The 15,593-nt window shown below is 37.3% G+C and overlaps 1 pseudogene; it reads right to left on the bottom strand.

The window, feature by feature from the left end:
• Positions 1–7,166: 7,166 nt before the first annotated feature.
• LOC100348447 (eukaryotic translation initiation factor 2A-like) lies at positions 7,167–10,792 on the bottom strand (annotated as a pseudogene).
• Between the last annotated feature and the right edge of the window lie 4,801 nt (positions 10,793–15,593).

Below are 15,593 nucleotides of genomic sequence, written 5' to 3'. Positions count from 1 at the left end.
ATCTGCTTAGGATTCTTTAATTTGTTTGCCAAAGTTCTATTTTCTAACCACAGCAATAAAAATAAAATGCATAGTATCACACCTATTTTGGGAACAATTTTGATTTGCCTGTAACAAGATTATTTAAACTTCTGTAGCAGTACTGTATGTCATTACCACACTATGTTATTGCAATTTTAACATGGGGAACCTGGGCTCACCCTGGCTTGCTTTTCATTGTGAGGTGACCATGTCATATCCTTTCATGAAGTGTCTGTGTAACTTTCCTGTTCATAATTTTTCAGAAGCAAATACACATGGGTATATATGGAGTATATATGCCAAATTGTGGATTGTATAGAAAAGATATTTCCCTGGGTTATTTTATTTTCCAAAGTGTAATTCTATATATTTCCATTCCATTAACTTGAATTTGTTATGAGACATGTTGGTTTCTTGGTTTAAAATATGACAATTTTCTTTTTACGGTTCTTTAAGAGTTAATTTAACTGATATCCTCATCTACTTCCTGTGTATGTGTTTGTTACTTTGTTATCATTGCTAAAGAATGGCTCAGTTCTATTCACAGAAATTTTGTAAATTCTTAGCATACTGTGTGCATCCAAGTCTTATTTCATGTTGCATTTTTATCATTTTCATCTGTATTTCTCATCCATCTTCCTTGAAGAGCTAACATCAGACTTTCACTATTTAAATTTTCGTGCCATTTTTATTGTGAGTTCATCATCTCAAACAAAATTCCATACGTCATCTCAGAACATTCATTTGCACGTTTCCTGAGAACTGTATTGAAATAGTGGATCATTCACCCTTCCAAGAGTACACGTGCTTTAGAATATTTTATAGATTCAATGGTACATGTACTTGAAAATTGATCTTGAAAATTTCCACATGCTAGATTGACACACCTTTATCTTTGTTTCAGAATTATTATGCTAAGTTACATTAATTGGTCTAGGGGTCCATGCTGCGGTGTGGCAGGTGAAAGCCCCAGCCTGCAGCTGTGGTATCCTGTATGGGTGCCAGTTCAAGTCCTGGCTGCTCCACTTCTGATCCAGCTCCCTGCTAGTGTGCTTGGGAAAGCAAGAGGATGGCCCAAGTGCTTGGGGCCCTGCACCCATGTGGGAGACCAGGGAGAAGTTCCTGGCTCCTGGCTTCAGATTCCCTCAGCCCTTGCCATCGTGGCCATTCAGGGAGTGAACTGGCAGTTGGAAGACTTTTCTCTCTCTTTACTTCTCTGTGTAATTCTTTCAAATAAATAAAATAAATCTTTTAAAAAAAGATTCAGTCTGCATTTATATTCCTCTAATTATGTACTCTTTTGTAAATATAATTTTAGGCCTATTTTTTAAAAAAACTTCCCCTGTGTCTGCGTTAAATTCTATAAATACAAATTAACAAGTTTCTACTCACAGTAATCAAAATGTTATCTGTCATGCCATATCTGAATAATTTTTTTTGTTTTAAAATTTTTATTTATTTTCATCTTATTTGAAAGGCAGAGAGAGAGAGAGAGAAACAGCTACAGATCTTCTATCTGAATAATTTATTTTTAAAATTACACTTCAATTGATTGTGATCATTGATTTATATCATCAATTACATAGTTAATTTTTTTCTATTTTTGAATTCATTACTATTGCCTTAGTTTTTTTCATTAGTAGTGTAATATGTGTCCATGTTAGAACAGCTTACCGGTGGCAAACTTGTTTCACTTTATCTTTGTAATATAATCAACTTCACCTAATTTTTTCCAGATATAGACAATGTTCATGCACAACATTGCATAGAATCATTTTGCATCAGTGCCATCATTCTGCTCTGCAGGTCAGATATTTTATTAAATTTCATGGCCTCTTTTGGAACTACACATTTACATTTGATTTTGGAAATTTTTACAAAGTCATTTCTTCATATCAGTGTTATATTTTAAATATATTCTGTTAAGATACATGAAATACTCTTGATTTAAGTTCTGTTAATTTTATTTTCTTTCATAGCTGTTTTATACATATATACATTTATATTTATATATATATATTTCTTTTTCACATACTTCCTGTATACTGTTTTGTCACTAATACAACATTATTCCCTACTGCTTCTACAAAATTATTCCCTACTACTCAATATCAAAATGCTTGCCAATCATAGCCCTGAAAGTATTTGCTCATTCTTGTCAGGATTCTTTTTGAAGTCATCAAGTGGCTCACATTTCTCTAAGCTGTCTAACTCCTTCCATGTACATGATTTTACAAATTTGTGTTACCACAGCAGACTCTTTCATATGTTCAAGTTAATGTATACTCTTTACATTTGGGTATTTTTTTAGTACTGAAAATCATAATTTATCCATAAATATGTATTGGGTCAAGGTGCTTCAATACTCACTAAAAATTAAAATATTAGTCAGCATGGTCTTTTCTAATTTAAGTTCCTGACATTTTCTTATTTTTAATGTAATTTTATGTCTTGTATTCATCTATGCCATTTCTATATGATTGTGACTCTGTTTCTACCAAATTACTAGTTTGTACACCATATAATCAAAATTAACTGTCTTATTTAGAGGTCATATCACTTTATTTTGTCTTAGAATTTACCACTTCCACCTGAATGTGTAATTAATGACCTGATTTGTGGCAATACTAACACAGGAAAACAGTGGGTGTCAGGGTTTGGTTTATGATTCTGTGGTTATAAACTCAATTTAAATGATGGAAGTTGTCCTAGAAACTGTCAGGAATACAGGATTTTCACACATGGCAGGGCCAGTACCATCATGGGCATCAGCATGGGATACTACATCTTTCTGAATGTTACTGGAGCTGTAAATTATTTTCTGATTTTGGAAATTTTCCAAAATACATGTCCCTGACATACTACAGTTTTTCCAGTTTATTCTGGACCCTTTTATAGAAATACCCATCCACAAGGTTGTCTTTTAATTATGGCACACCCTAAATTACATTGTTACTTAAGGCAAAGCAAGCTTTTCCCTTGCCATGTCCATCAGATTTATATTTGTTATTTTGACTTACAGTTTATTACTTTAAACTGTGTATATAAATATCCACATGAAATCTAATCTTAGCAATGCCAATGTATATTAATTCTTTAGGGCATTTATGTAGAAATAAAATGAATTTACTCAAAAATTTTCAGTTTGTATTAGTAACCTCCATCTGAATGTTCTATAAAATCACTTTTGGACGTTATATTATTTCACTTTCAAGTACACATACATGTGTTTTGTAGTTTCTTTATTTTTAGGTACTCAAAATTGGCCAGTCACTTTGAATTTTCCATGAATTAGGATGAGACACTTTTATCTTAGCTCTAAGATTGTTGAATTCAATGGCATACAATTTTCTTGATTTAAGAGAGCACAACATTTCTGTAGCTTAAATGTTTATTTAGGGCTGTTTTAATCTATGTTACATCCCATTTTGGCTGTATTGCTGCTTCTACTAAATTTTCCATTGGTACGTTGCCCAATAGTCAATATACCACATATAAAAAATTGTCACATATTTCTATTTTTCATATTGTATTTGAGTTTCTTTACTATAGCAGAGTAAATAGTCAGTACTCTAATTTGTGCCAATTATAATGCAGGAACCTTAATGCTACCATGATTTTCTTTTTTTTTTAACTTTTATTTGATGAATATAAATTTCCAAGTACAACTTATGGATTACAATGGCTTCCCCCCCATAACTTCCCTCCCACCTGAAACCCTCCCCTTTCCCACTCCCTCTCCCCTTCCATTCACATCAAGATTCATTTTCAATTCTCTTTATATACAGAAGATCAGTTTAGCATATATTAAGTAAAGACTTCAACAGTTTGCACCCACACAGAAACATAAAGTGAAAAATACTGTTTGAGTACTAGTTATAGCATTAAATCTCAATGTACAGCACACTAAGGACAAAGATCCTACATGAGGAGTAAGTGCACAGTGACCCCTGTTGTTGACTTAACAAATTGACACTCTTGTTTATGGCATCAGTAATCACCCTAGGCCCTTGTCATGAGCTGCCAAGGCTATGGAAGCCCCCTGAGTTCACCAACTCTGATCATATTTAGACAAGGCCATAGTCAAAGTGGAAGTTCTCTCCTCCCTTCAGAGAAAGGTACCTCCTTCTTTGATGACCCGTTCTTTCCACTGGGATCTCACTTGCGGAAATCTTTCATTTAGGTGGGTTTTTTTTTTTTTCCAGAGTGTCTTGGCTTTCCATGCCTGAAATACTCTCATGGGCTTTTCAGCCAAATCCGCATGCCTTAAGGGCTGATTCTGAGGCCAGAGTGCTGTTTAGAACATCTGCCATTCTATCAGTCTGCTGTGTATCTCACTTCCCATGTTGGATCATTCTCTCCCTTTTTGATTCTATCAGCTAGTATTTGCAGACACTATTCTTGTTTATGTGATCCCTTTGGTTCTTAGTCCTATCATTATGATCAATTGTGAACAGAAATTGATCACTGGGACTAGTGAGATGGCATTGGTACATGCACCTTGATGGGATTGAATTGGAATCACCTGGTATGTTTCTCACTCTACCGTTTGGGGCAAGTCAGCTTGAGCATGTCCCGAATTGCACATCTCTTCCCTCTCTTATTTCTACTCTTATATTTAACAGCGATCACTTTTCAGTTAAGTTTCAACACTTAAGAATAATTGTGTATTGATTACAGTATTCAACCAAAAGTATTAAGTAGAACAACAAAAAAATGCTAATAGGGATAAGGTATTAACTTGTTCATCAACAGTCAGGGCAAGGGCTGATCCAGTCACTATTTCTCATACTGTTCATTTCACTTTAACAGGTTTCCTTTTTGGTGCTTGATTAGTTGTCACCAATCAGGGAGAACATATGATATTTGTCCCTTTGGCACTGGCTTATTTCACTCAGCATAATGTTTTCCCAATTCCTAGCAGGGATCACTTTTCAGTTAAATTTTAAATCCCTAAGAATAGTTGTGTGTTAATTACAGAGTTCAACCAATGGTACTAGAACAAAAAAATACTAAAATGGATAAAGTATTACATTGTACATCAACCTCAGGACAAGAGCTGATCAAGTCACTGTTTCTCATAGTGTCCATTTCAGTTCAACAAGTTTCCCCTTTGGTGCTCAGTTAGTTGTCGCCGATCAGGGAGAACATATGATATTTGTCCGTTTGGGACTGGCTTAATTCACTCAGCATGATGTTTTCCAAATTCCTCCATCTTGTTGCAAATGACCGGGTTTTGTTGTTTTTGACTGCTGTATGGTATTCTATAGAGTACATGTCCCATAATTTCTTTATCCAGTCTACTGTTGATGGGCATTTGGGTTGGTTCCAGGTCTTAGCTATTGTGAATTGAGCTGCAATAAACATTAATGTGCAGATAGCTTTTTTGTTTGCCAATTTAATTTCCTTTCTTTATCATTGTTAGGCCATCAACTCCAATTCTGGAAGTTGTCCAAACAAATTTTATGTTCATAGTACCTGAGAACAATCTAGGGTAGTACCATCAGTCTCATGAGTAGAAGAATTCATACTTGCATACAATCATGGAACTTGAAATTAACCATTTACTTTGAAAGTTTTTGTAAATTTTTTTTTGTCCAAGTGTATTGAATTCACTCTTTTTCACAAATATTCTGGTCTAGGCTAATCCCAGTCCTGTGAACCTGTGGCCATGATGATTTAAATTTTTATTGTGAGATCACCATCACACCCAACATTCTATAAGTTGTCCTGAAAACTTTCAGGTATATAGTTTCTCAGAACCATCTTAGTCAAGCATAATCATTCTTTCTTCTTAAGGTAATATATATATATATATATTTATATTTATATATATAATATATATTTGCCAGATTTGCCCTCTCTAAATATTATTATGATTATATAATAATTATTTATAATTATATATAAATATATATTTATATATAATATATGAATATATAACATATATTATATATAAATATATAATATATATAATTGTATAATAATAACTATATGTAATGTGTGGTTATATATATAAAACTTCTAGATTTTTATAGAACTCTAAATCATTGTTTGATTATTCAGTTTTTTGATTATTCAAGTATTCTACTGTGTGTCTAGGTATTGGCACGTTTCCTGACAATTATGTGGGTAAGTTGCAGACCTTGTTGTGGTTTTGATCTCAGAATTGTATATGTTTATCTAATTTTAGAGGTTAGTAGAGAGGGAGAAACAGAAACTATGAGCTACATCTGGTGGCTTACTCCCCATTCTTGTTCTGACCAGTAGCTAGATCGTTATGGAACTCTGAACTATTCTTTTTAGATAATAAATTTTATATGTATATTTACATTTAAAGTGTTGCTCTATATACATATTTATAAAAAGTAAACTATATATATGTAGGCATGGGCTATTTTTCACAAAAATCTCTTAAATGTCTTATCACATTATTATTATAACTATCAATTGAATTCTACTCACAACATTAAAATTATAATTTATATTCTAACCAATACACTTCTTTGTGTATCTCGTTTTGTGTTTGTATTCTTATCACCTGTGTAAATGATTAGTAGTCTAATGAAAGCCCACCCTAGAACTAAACCTATCCATATGTTGCTTGGATTTTATATTGGAAGTTCATAAACATACTCAAAATTCTGTTAATTTTGTTGGCCACTTTTATGTATATAGTTCATCAGAAGCACTTTAAGCTGATATTCTCATTTTCCTTTTCTAGGTAATACACTTTTAACATGGGTGGCTTTTGTGAATGTAAAGAAATCTTTGATTGTTGATACATTTAAGGGTGTTTTTTGATAAATGGCATATTTTCCTTTATTTTTTTAATTTAAAAGTCTTTATTCATTTATATGGTAAATGCTGTCCCCTACTAAAAAATTTCTTTCAATCATTAAGCTTAGCTGAAAAATTCATGTATCTTTCTGCATTGAATATTGACATGATATAGGATGCAGAATGTAAGTCAATTGAATAGACATTATTAAATAATTTCATGTGTATGCAGAATCTTGGATAAATGCTTAACATAGTAGAGCCATATTAAATGTGGGCACACAGGTGCTCCATGTATACCACCGGGTTTAACACAAGAGGTGTTCACAGTGACTTCTGGTGAGCAGCTTGTTTTCGATGACTCCTTAAACACCCAATTCCACATCTTCCAGCTCCTGAAGAAGGGCTGTCTCTTTTTGAATTTTATCCAACTGATTTTTTTTTTCTAGCTGTTTTCCACTTGCTGCTTGTTCTTTCAGTAGTTCAATTGCTTTCAGTTTCTGCTTTAGGTTCTTGATTTTTTTGTCTACCTCAGTGTCTCCAGAAGTTGACTGAGTAGTGGGGTGAGCTGTTGACTCGGCCTCCCTCTGCCGATTGTCGGGTGGCACCAGAAGCTCTGAAAACTGTGACGCTAACAACCAAACAAACGGAGGGAAAAACTGTTGCTTTCTGCACTATCCGGCCCATCTTGCAGTCTTTGTAAAGGGCAATATTTTCACATTAATGTTTCTCAGGTATACACTCGGCTGGTCTAGGCTGGTTGCGCTTCAGTAACCAGGTGAACGAGGAGGATGGCACGCGGGTGACTGTTGTTTCTCCTACTGCCACAGACGTTTCAGAGGTGGAAGAGTCTCGCTGCCTTTGTGTCTGCAGAGACGTGTGTGCCATAGTACGTCCTAAGAGGTGGCAAATTGGACAGCCAGAAAGTTCCTTATGAATTTGCTAGCCAAGGTCATGGGGGTTTTAAACTGTAGTGAGGGCAGTTAATACCTTTGGAAGAGTCCTGTAAACAAACAAACGGAAAAAATGATTCTAAACTGGATGCACGAATCTGGACACTTTCCTTTCCTTTCCCTGTGTTGCTTTCTTTCTGTTGGAAGTTGACCGCTTCGTGCTTCCCCGTGTCTGCATGCTCGTGTTTCCTCACCTCGTAATGCGGAGAGCAAACGTCAGCAGTGGTACGTGGAAGCAGCCGGTGCCAGAGGGTTCCACGCGCAATTCGGGTTCTGCCTGTGGGCTTAGCTACCACGCTTTGTGCTAACTCCTTTATTTCTCCTCTGTGCTGAAGATGTAATCTCATGCCAGAGCTCACTAGCAGGATTGGAGTGTATTCCGTCTTGCAGTGTCGTCGCAAACGGCGTTTCTTGTTAAGAAAAAGGAGAACCTCACAGATAATCAAGAGACAGCTTTTCCAGCTTTTCTGGAGCTCTTCTGGCAGTACTTTTCTTCTCAATTTTTAGCTTTTCTTCTCTTTATTGTTTAATATTTTTTTAATACTGTCGAGAGAGTCATGGTCCCGATTCTCCTTGGACAGCATTTGTCACTTTGCCATAAAATATGGTGTGCTAAGTTAATATATTTTTAAAAATCTGAACTTTGGAGGGTGGGTCACAGAGTGTCAGGTTCCTCCTGGGCTCTTGGTGCACAGATTCGTTTGTGTTGTCACTTTTCAGTATTGCTCTGTTTACAAAGAAAATAAACATGTGGAGCTGGAAACTGTGCACTGCCTTCTCTTTTTATTTTTTTTAGTGAATACCACTGCGATGTACTTCCAGTAGGTCACTGAACTTTATTTTGCTGCTATTTTGAGCATTTACTGGTAACTTGCAAGTGCCGAGGCTCTTTGTGTTGAAAGTAGCTGGAATTTTAGACCTTGGCAATAGCTAAAATGTAACGTATTCGGCCCATGAGCGCTCCATGGATTTCATTGGACTGGAGCCCGTTTCCCGTGGCACACCCCTGAGGTATCTCCCCTCCCACCCCCACAGTTCTCGGTGACTTCCCAAAGCACTCTGCGGTGCTGGAGGGTGGCTGCGAGGGGTGGCTGCGAGGGACTGGCTGCATCCGTGCCGGTGCCGCCTCCATCGGCCTGCTCACGCCCCCATCAGTGTTTGTGCTCCCGTGGGCCGGCTTGTTCATTCCTGAAGAAGGTGTGCTGGACCTGGGTGGTCAGTGTCAGGCGCGGACTGTCTGATCTGTTTACTAGGTAGAGCCCACGTGATACCTCCTGTCTGAGGAAACTCTGACTAGGTCTAAAGTTATTGTTTGATTAGACAAAGGGTTTTAATAAACACACTTTCGCTGTAGTAAGACAAGCATTAATAGAAGCTGGTTTGATTTTCACAGTGATAATTTTTTTTTTTATTTTCGAGTTCTCAAAGAATGTGTTTTCTGTTATGTCCAGCGTTTTGAGGGGGGAAAAAGAAAACCTCCAGAACTCCCTTTACGTCTCCATGAGCTCTAGAAATAAAATTTCTATAATTTAATAAAATCTGTAAACTATCAAAAAAAACTGACTGAGAGGTAATGTTTCATGGTGTGCTTTGTGGCACAGGAGTAGAGGGCAAATCTGGACATTTGTCACTTCTTGCTTCCTCCTTTACAGCTTTCTTAACTGCTTTGTGTTTCCTTTGATTTTTAAGGGTTGATTTTGATGAGGGTTTATCATTTTCTGATTGTGGTTTCATATTCTGAGGTGGCTCCTCTTCATGCAGCTTGGAATTGGTGACTGGCTTATTTCTGAAAGCAGGGCATCCATAGGCTGTTGCAACCTTATTTCCTCACTGGATATTTCACTTGGAACTGCTTGGTAAGTTATTGTTTTTGCTGGAAATATTCCATCCAAAAATGGCTGCCATGAAACCTGCCATAGCTCTCCACTTGAGGGCACATCATATTTGTGCAATATAGAGCCCGTATAATGCCAAATCTCATACCCATTATTAACACGTAATCTGGGAGCACATGTGGCTGGTAAAATATGCTCACCATCTGGGAACCAAGTAAAATATGTAGAATCAGAAGCCACTGGTTTAGAAATAAGCTTGTAGTTTTTAACATCCCATACTTCCATTTGTCCTCTCAGATTTCCCAATCCAGCTAGTACTAATACATGTCCTTGAGGGCTATAGTAGCCTGCATTCTGAGGACCAGTTCCAAAGTCAAACACAGGATCACATTTCAAGTTGAAAAGTGTTGTTTTGGTAGGCTTAAAACCATATACAGCACAAAATTCAGTAGAACTAGAATTCCAAACATCGGTAGTTGTGCTATGGCACTCTCTCTATTTGCAATGTAATGCAACTCTGTTCCCCATAATAGGAAGCTCCTGTCTTATCAATGTCTGTATTAGCTATTACCGAGACAGCAGTAGCTTTTTTTATTCCATAGCATTGTAACCTGATCAGCCTTAAAGAAACTTTTATTGGCTAAAGCTGCATGAGGTCCACCAAAGTTGGGGTACTGATACAATCTAACATACGAAGGTGCACCTTTGCTTCCTGGAACATAGACAGCCACCTTGTGTGGCTGGGGTCCAGGTGATAACACCAAATCAATTTTCTGCAAATGTAATGTATTTGCAATTATGTTGAAATTATTTTTTTCAAAGAAGTGAACTTCATTGTTAACATTTCAGGGACAAATATTTTCATCTTCTGACCACGATGGACACCAATTTTGCATTTTTTTCTGGATTAAAGACTTCAAACATGTCCCAATTTTTAAGTCATAAAGCTGAAGATTGGGTGTCCCAGCTGTGCCATCTTTAGAAGTAGCGTAAGGCTGCCAGGTTGCCAGAACCGTGTTTTTTTGGCAAGAATTCAAGGCAAACTTTGGGAGGTGGAAGGAGTGCAGCTGTCCCTTGTTAGTGACACAGATAATATTTAATTTTTCTCACTGCACCAGGCAAACAAGGTCCCATCCTTACTAAAGGTGTAGACTTCGCAATTTTTCCCAGATTCCCTGTTAAAAGCGGTGTGGACGGTGTCATCTTGTCCCCATATTTTTCTTTCATACCATTGTTGATTTATTTCTCAAGTTTAATGCAAATTTAATACATGTTGGTTGACCCAATTCTGTTGTATATGGTTGTTAAGCTTTTACTGCTCCTACATTATTGTCATTTCCAGTAATCAGAATATGGTTTATATCCTAACATGCACATTGCTCTTAATCTTTATGTTTTATTTCTGTGACATATATACATCATGATGTAGTGTATGCTGATCCTAGTATAGAAAACTGAAGCTCATCCTCCTTAACTTTTTCATTGTGGTTTCTTCAATTTCATGAAACTTCTTTATGTTTTCTTTTCAATTTTTCTTATACTATTTGTAGAATGCTCTTTTTTTTTTTGACAGGCAGAATGGACAGTGAGAGAGAGAGACAGAGAGAAAGGTCTTCCTTTGCCGTTGGTTCACCCTCCAATGGCCGCCGCTGCCAGCGCGCTGCGGCCGGCGCACCGCGCTGATCCGATGGCAGGAGCCAGGAGCCAGGTGCTTCTCCTGGTCTCCCATGGGGTGCAGGGCCCAAGCACCTGGGCCATCCTCCACTGCACTCCCTGACCACAGCAGAGAGCTGGCCTGGAAGAGGGGCAACCGGGACAGAATCCGGCGCCCCAACCGGGACTAGACCCGGTGTGCCGGCGCCGCTAGGCGGAGGATTAGCCTAGTGAGCTGCGGCGCCGGCCAGAATGCTCTTAATTTAGGGCTAACTTTACAAGCATTGATTAAACTGAAAGTAGATCTTTGTAGAAAATAACAGTGGAAATGGAAGAGGGAGGAAGAAGAAGGGTTGAGACATGGGTGAGAGGGAGATTAGGGTGAGAAGTATCACTATTTCTAAATCAGTATATATGAAATACATGGAACTTGTATAACATAAATAAAATTTTAGAAAAAGAAAGTAAATTAGCAGGTTTGTGAATAGAGATCTATGCACTAGAATATTCACTTTTTACTTCTAATAGAAATAATGGAAATAAGCCAAAAGTTGACCAATGAGAGAATGAATGAAGAATTAAGGCACTAAAATATTTCTTGATTTACCATGGTCTTTTCAGCCAAATCCACATGCCTTAAGGGCTGATTCTGAGGCCAGAGTTGTGTTTAGGACATCTGCCATTCTATGGGTCTGCTGTGTATCTCGCTTCCCAAGTTGGATCATTCTCTCCCTTTTTTATTCTATCAGTTAGTACTTGCAGACACTAGTCTTGTTTATGAGATCCCTTTGGTTCTTAGTCCTATCATTATGATCAATTGTGAACAGAAATTGATCACTGGGACTAGTGAGATGGCATTGGTATATGCCACCTTGATGGGATTGAATTGGAATCACCTGATATGTTTCTCACTCTACCGTTTGGGGCAAGTCAGCTTGAGCATGTCCCGAATTGCACATCTCTTCCCTCTCTTATTCCCACTCTTATATTTAACAGTGATCACTTGTCAATTAAGTTTCAACACTTAAGAATAACTGTGTATTGATTAGAGTATTCAACCAAAAGTATTAAGTAGAACAAACAAAAACTACTAAGAGGGATAATGTATTAAGTTGTTCATCAACAGTCAGGGCAAGGGCTGATCCAGTCACCATTTCTCATACTGTTCATTTCACTTTAACAGGTTTCCTTTTGGGTGCGCGGTCAGTTGGCTTATTTCACTCAGCATAATGCTTTCCAAATTCCTAACAGGGATCACTTTTCAGTTAAAATTTAAACGCCTAAGAATAGTTGTGTGTTAATTACAGAGTTCAACCAATGGTACTAGAACAAAAAAATACTAAAATGGATAAAGTATTACATTGTACAACAACAGTCAGGACAAGAGCTGATCAAGTCACTGTTTCTCATAGTGTCCATTTCAGTTCAAAATGGCTATTGAGGTCCTTGGCCCATCTCTTAAGTGTGTTGTTTGTTTTGATGTTGTGGAGTTTCTTGATTTCTTTGTAGATTCTGGTTATCAACCCTTTATCAGTTGCATAATTTGCAAATATTTTTTCCCATTTTGTTGTTTGCCTCTTCACTTTCCTGACTGTTTCTTTTGCAGTACAGAAACTTCTCAATTTGATGCAATCCCAAATGTTAATTTTGGATTTGACTGCCTGTGCTTCTGGGGTATTTTCCAAGAAGTCTTTGCCAGTACCTATATCTTGCAGGGTTTTTCCAATGCTCTCTAATAATCTGATCCTGTCAGGTCATAGATTTAGGTGTTTAATCCATGTTGAGTGAATTTTTATTTAAGGTGAAGGTAGGGGTCTTGCTTCATGTTTCTGCACGTGGAAATCCAATTTTCCCAGCACCATTTATTGAATAGACTGTCCTTGCTCCAGGGATTGGTTTTGAATCCTTGATCAAATATGAGTTGGCTGTAGATGTTTGGATTGATTTCTGGTGTTTCAATTCTGTTCCACTGGTCTATCCATCTGTTTCTGTACCAGTACCATGCTGTTTTGATAACAACTGCCCTGTAGTATGTCCTGGAATCTGGTATTGTGATGCCTCCGGCTTTGTTGCTGTTGTACAAGATTGCTTTAGCTATTCTAAGTCTCCTGTGTCTCCATATGAATTTCAACATCATTTTTTCCAGATCTGAGAAGAAGGTCTTCAGTATCTTGATTGGTATCGCATTGAATCTGTAAATTGCTTTTGGGAGAATGGACATTTTGATGATATTGATTATTCCAACTATGAGCATGGAAGATTTTTCCATTTTTTGGTATCCTGTTCTATTTCTTTCTTTAAGGTTTTTTTTTTACTTTTATTTAATGAATATAAATTTCCAAAGTACGACTTATGGATTACAATGGCTTCCCCCCCATAACGTCCCTCCCACCCACAACCCTCCCCTTTCCCACTCCCTCTCCCCTTCCATTCACATCAAGATTCATTTTCGATTATCTTAATATACAGAAGATCAGATTAGTATGCCTTAAGTAAGGATTTCAACAGTTTGCTCCCACATTGAAACATAAAGTGAAAAATAATAGATGATTTTTTTTAAATGATGATGAAATCAGATCAGACTTATTGTCATGTTTAATCCCAGTGAGAGTCAAGTTGGGAATTGATAATTTCTTTTTTTCTTTTTCTTTTTCTATTTTTTTACAGAAGATCAGTTTAGTATGCATTAAGTAAAGATTTCAACAGTTTGCACCCCCATAGAAACACAAAGTGAAATATACTGTTTGAGTACTCGTTATAGCATTAAGCCTCAATGTACAGCACATTAAGGACAGAGATCCTACATGAGGAGTAAGTGCACAGTGACTCCTGTTGTTGACTTTACAAATTGACACTCCTGTCTATGGCATCAGTAATCTCCCTATGCTCCAGTCATGAGTTTCCAAGGCTATGGAAGCCCTCTGAGTTCTCCGACTCTTATCTTGTTTAGACAAGGTCATAGTCAAAGTGGAGGTTCTCTCCTCCCTTCAGAGAAAGGTACCTCCTTCTTTGAAGACCTGTTCTTTCCACTGGGATCTCACTCACAGAGATCTTTTTGCCAGAGTGTCTTGGCTTTCCATGCCTGAAATACTCTCATGGGCTTTTCAGCCAGATCCGAATGGCTTTAGGGCTGATTCTGAGGCCAGAGTGCTATTTAGGACATCTGCCATTCTATGAGTCTGCTGAGTATCTCACTTCCCATGTTGGATCACTCTCCCCTTTATTTATTCTATAGGTTAGTGTTAGCAGGTACTAGACTTGTTTATGTGCTCCCTTTGACTCTTAGTCCTTTCATTATGATCAATTGTGAACTGAAATTGATCACTTGGACTAGTGAGATGGCATTGGTACATGCCACCTTGATGGGATGGAATTGGAATCCCCTGGTATGTTTCTAACTCTACCGTTTGGGTCAGGTCACCTTGAGCATGTCCCAAATTATACATCTCTTCCCTCTCTTATTCCCACTCTTATATTTAACAGGGATCAGATTTCAGTTAATTTTCAACACTTAAGAATAACTGTGTGATAATTACAGAATTAAACCAGTCATATTAAGTAGAACAGACAAAAAAAAACTACTAAGAGGGATAATGTATTAAGTTGTTCATTAACAGTCAGGGCTGTGCTGATCAAATCACCGTTTCTCATAGTGTCCATTTCACTTCAGGAGGTTTCCTTTTTGGTGTTCAGTCAGTTGTCACTGATCAGGGAGAACATATGGTATTTGTCGCTTTGGGACTGGCTTACTTCACTCAGCATGATGTGTTCCAGATTCCTCCATTTTGTTGCAAATGACTGGATTTCATTGTTTCTAACTGGGGTATAGTATTCTAAAGAGTACATATCCCATAATTTCTTTATCCAGTCTACCGTTGATGGGCATTTAGGTTGGTTCCAGGTCTTGGCTATTGTGAATTGTGCTGTGATAAACATTAGGGTGCAGACAGCATCTGTTGTTGGTAGATTTCTGTATGTGAGCCATTGTAACCGGGGTGAGGTGAAACCTCATTGTGGTTTTGATTTGCATTTCCCTGATTGCTAGTGATCTTGAACATTTTTTCATGTGCCTGTTGGCCATTTGGATTTCCTCTTTTGAAAAATGTCTATTGAGGTCCCTGGCCCATCTCTTAAGTGGGTTGTTGGTTTTGTTGTTGTGGAGTTTGTTGATCTCTTTGTAGATTCTGGTATCAACCCTTTATCTGTTGCATAGTTTGCAAATATTTTTTCCCATTCTGTCGGTTGTACTGGTACAGAAACAGATGGATAGACCAATGGAACAGAATTGAAACACCAGAAATCAACCCAAACATCTACAGCCAACTTATATTTGATCAAGGATCTAAAACCA

Source organism: Oryctolagus cuniculus, chromosome 20 (assembly GCF_051225735.1).
Source record: "Oryctolagus cuniculus isolate XC-2025 breed Fujian yellow rabbit chromosome 20, ASM5122573v1, whole genome shotgun sequence".
In the NCBI taxonomy this organism is placed as follows: Eukaryota; Metazoa; Chordata; class Mammalia; order Lagomorpha; family Leporidae; genus Oryctolagus; species Oryctolagus cuniculus.
This window is presented reverse-complemented; position numbering and strand designations above follow the sequence as displayed.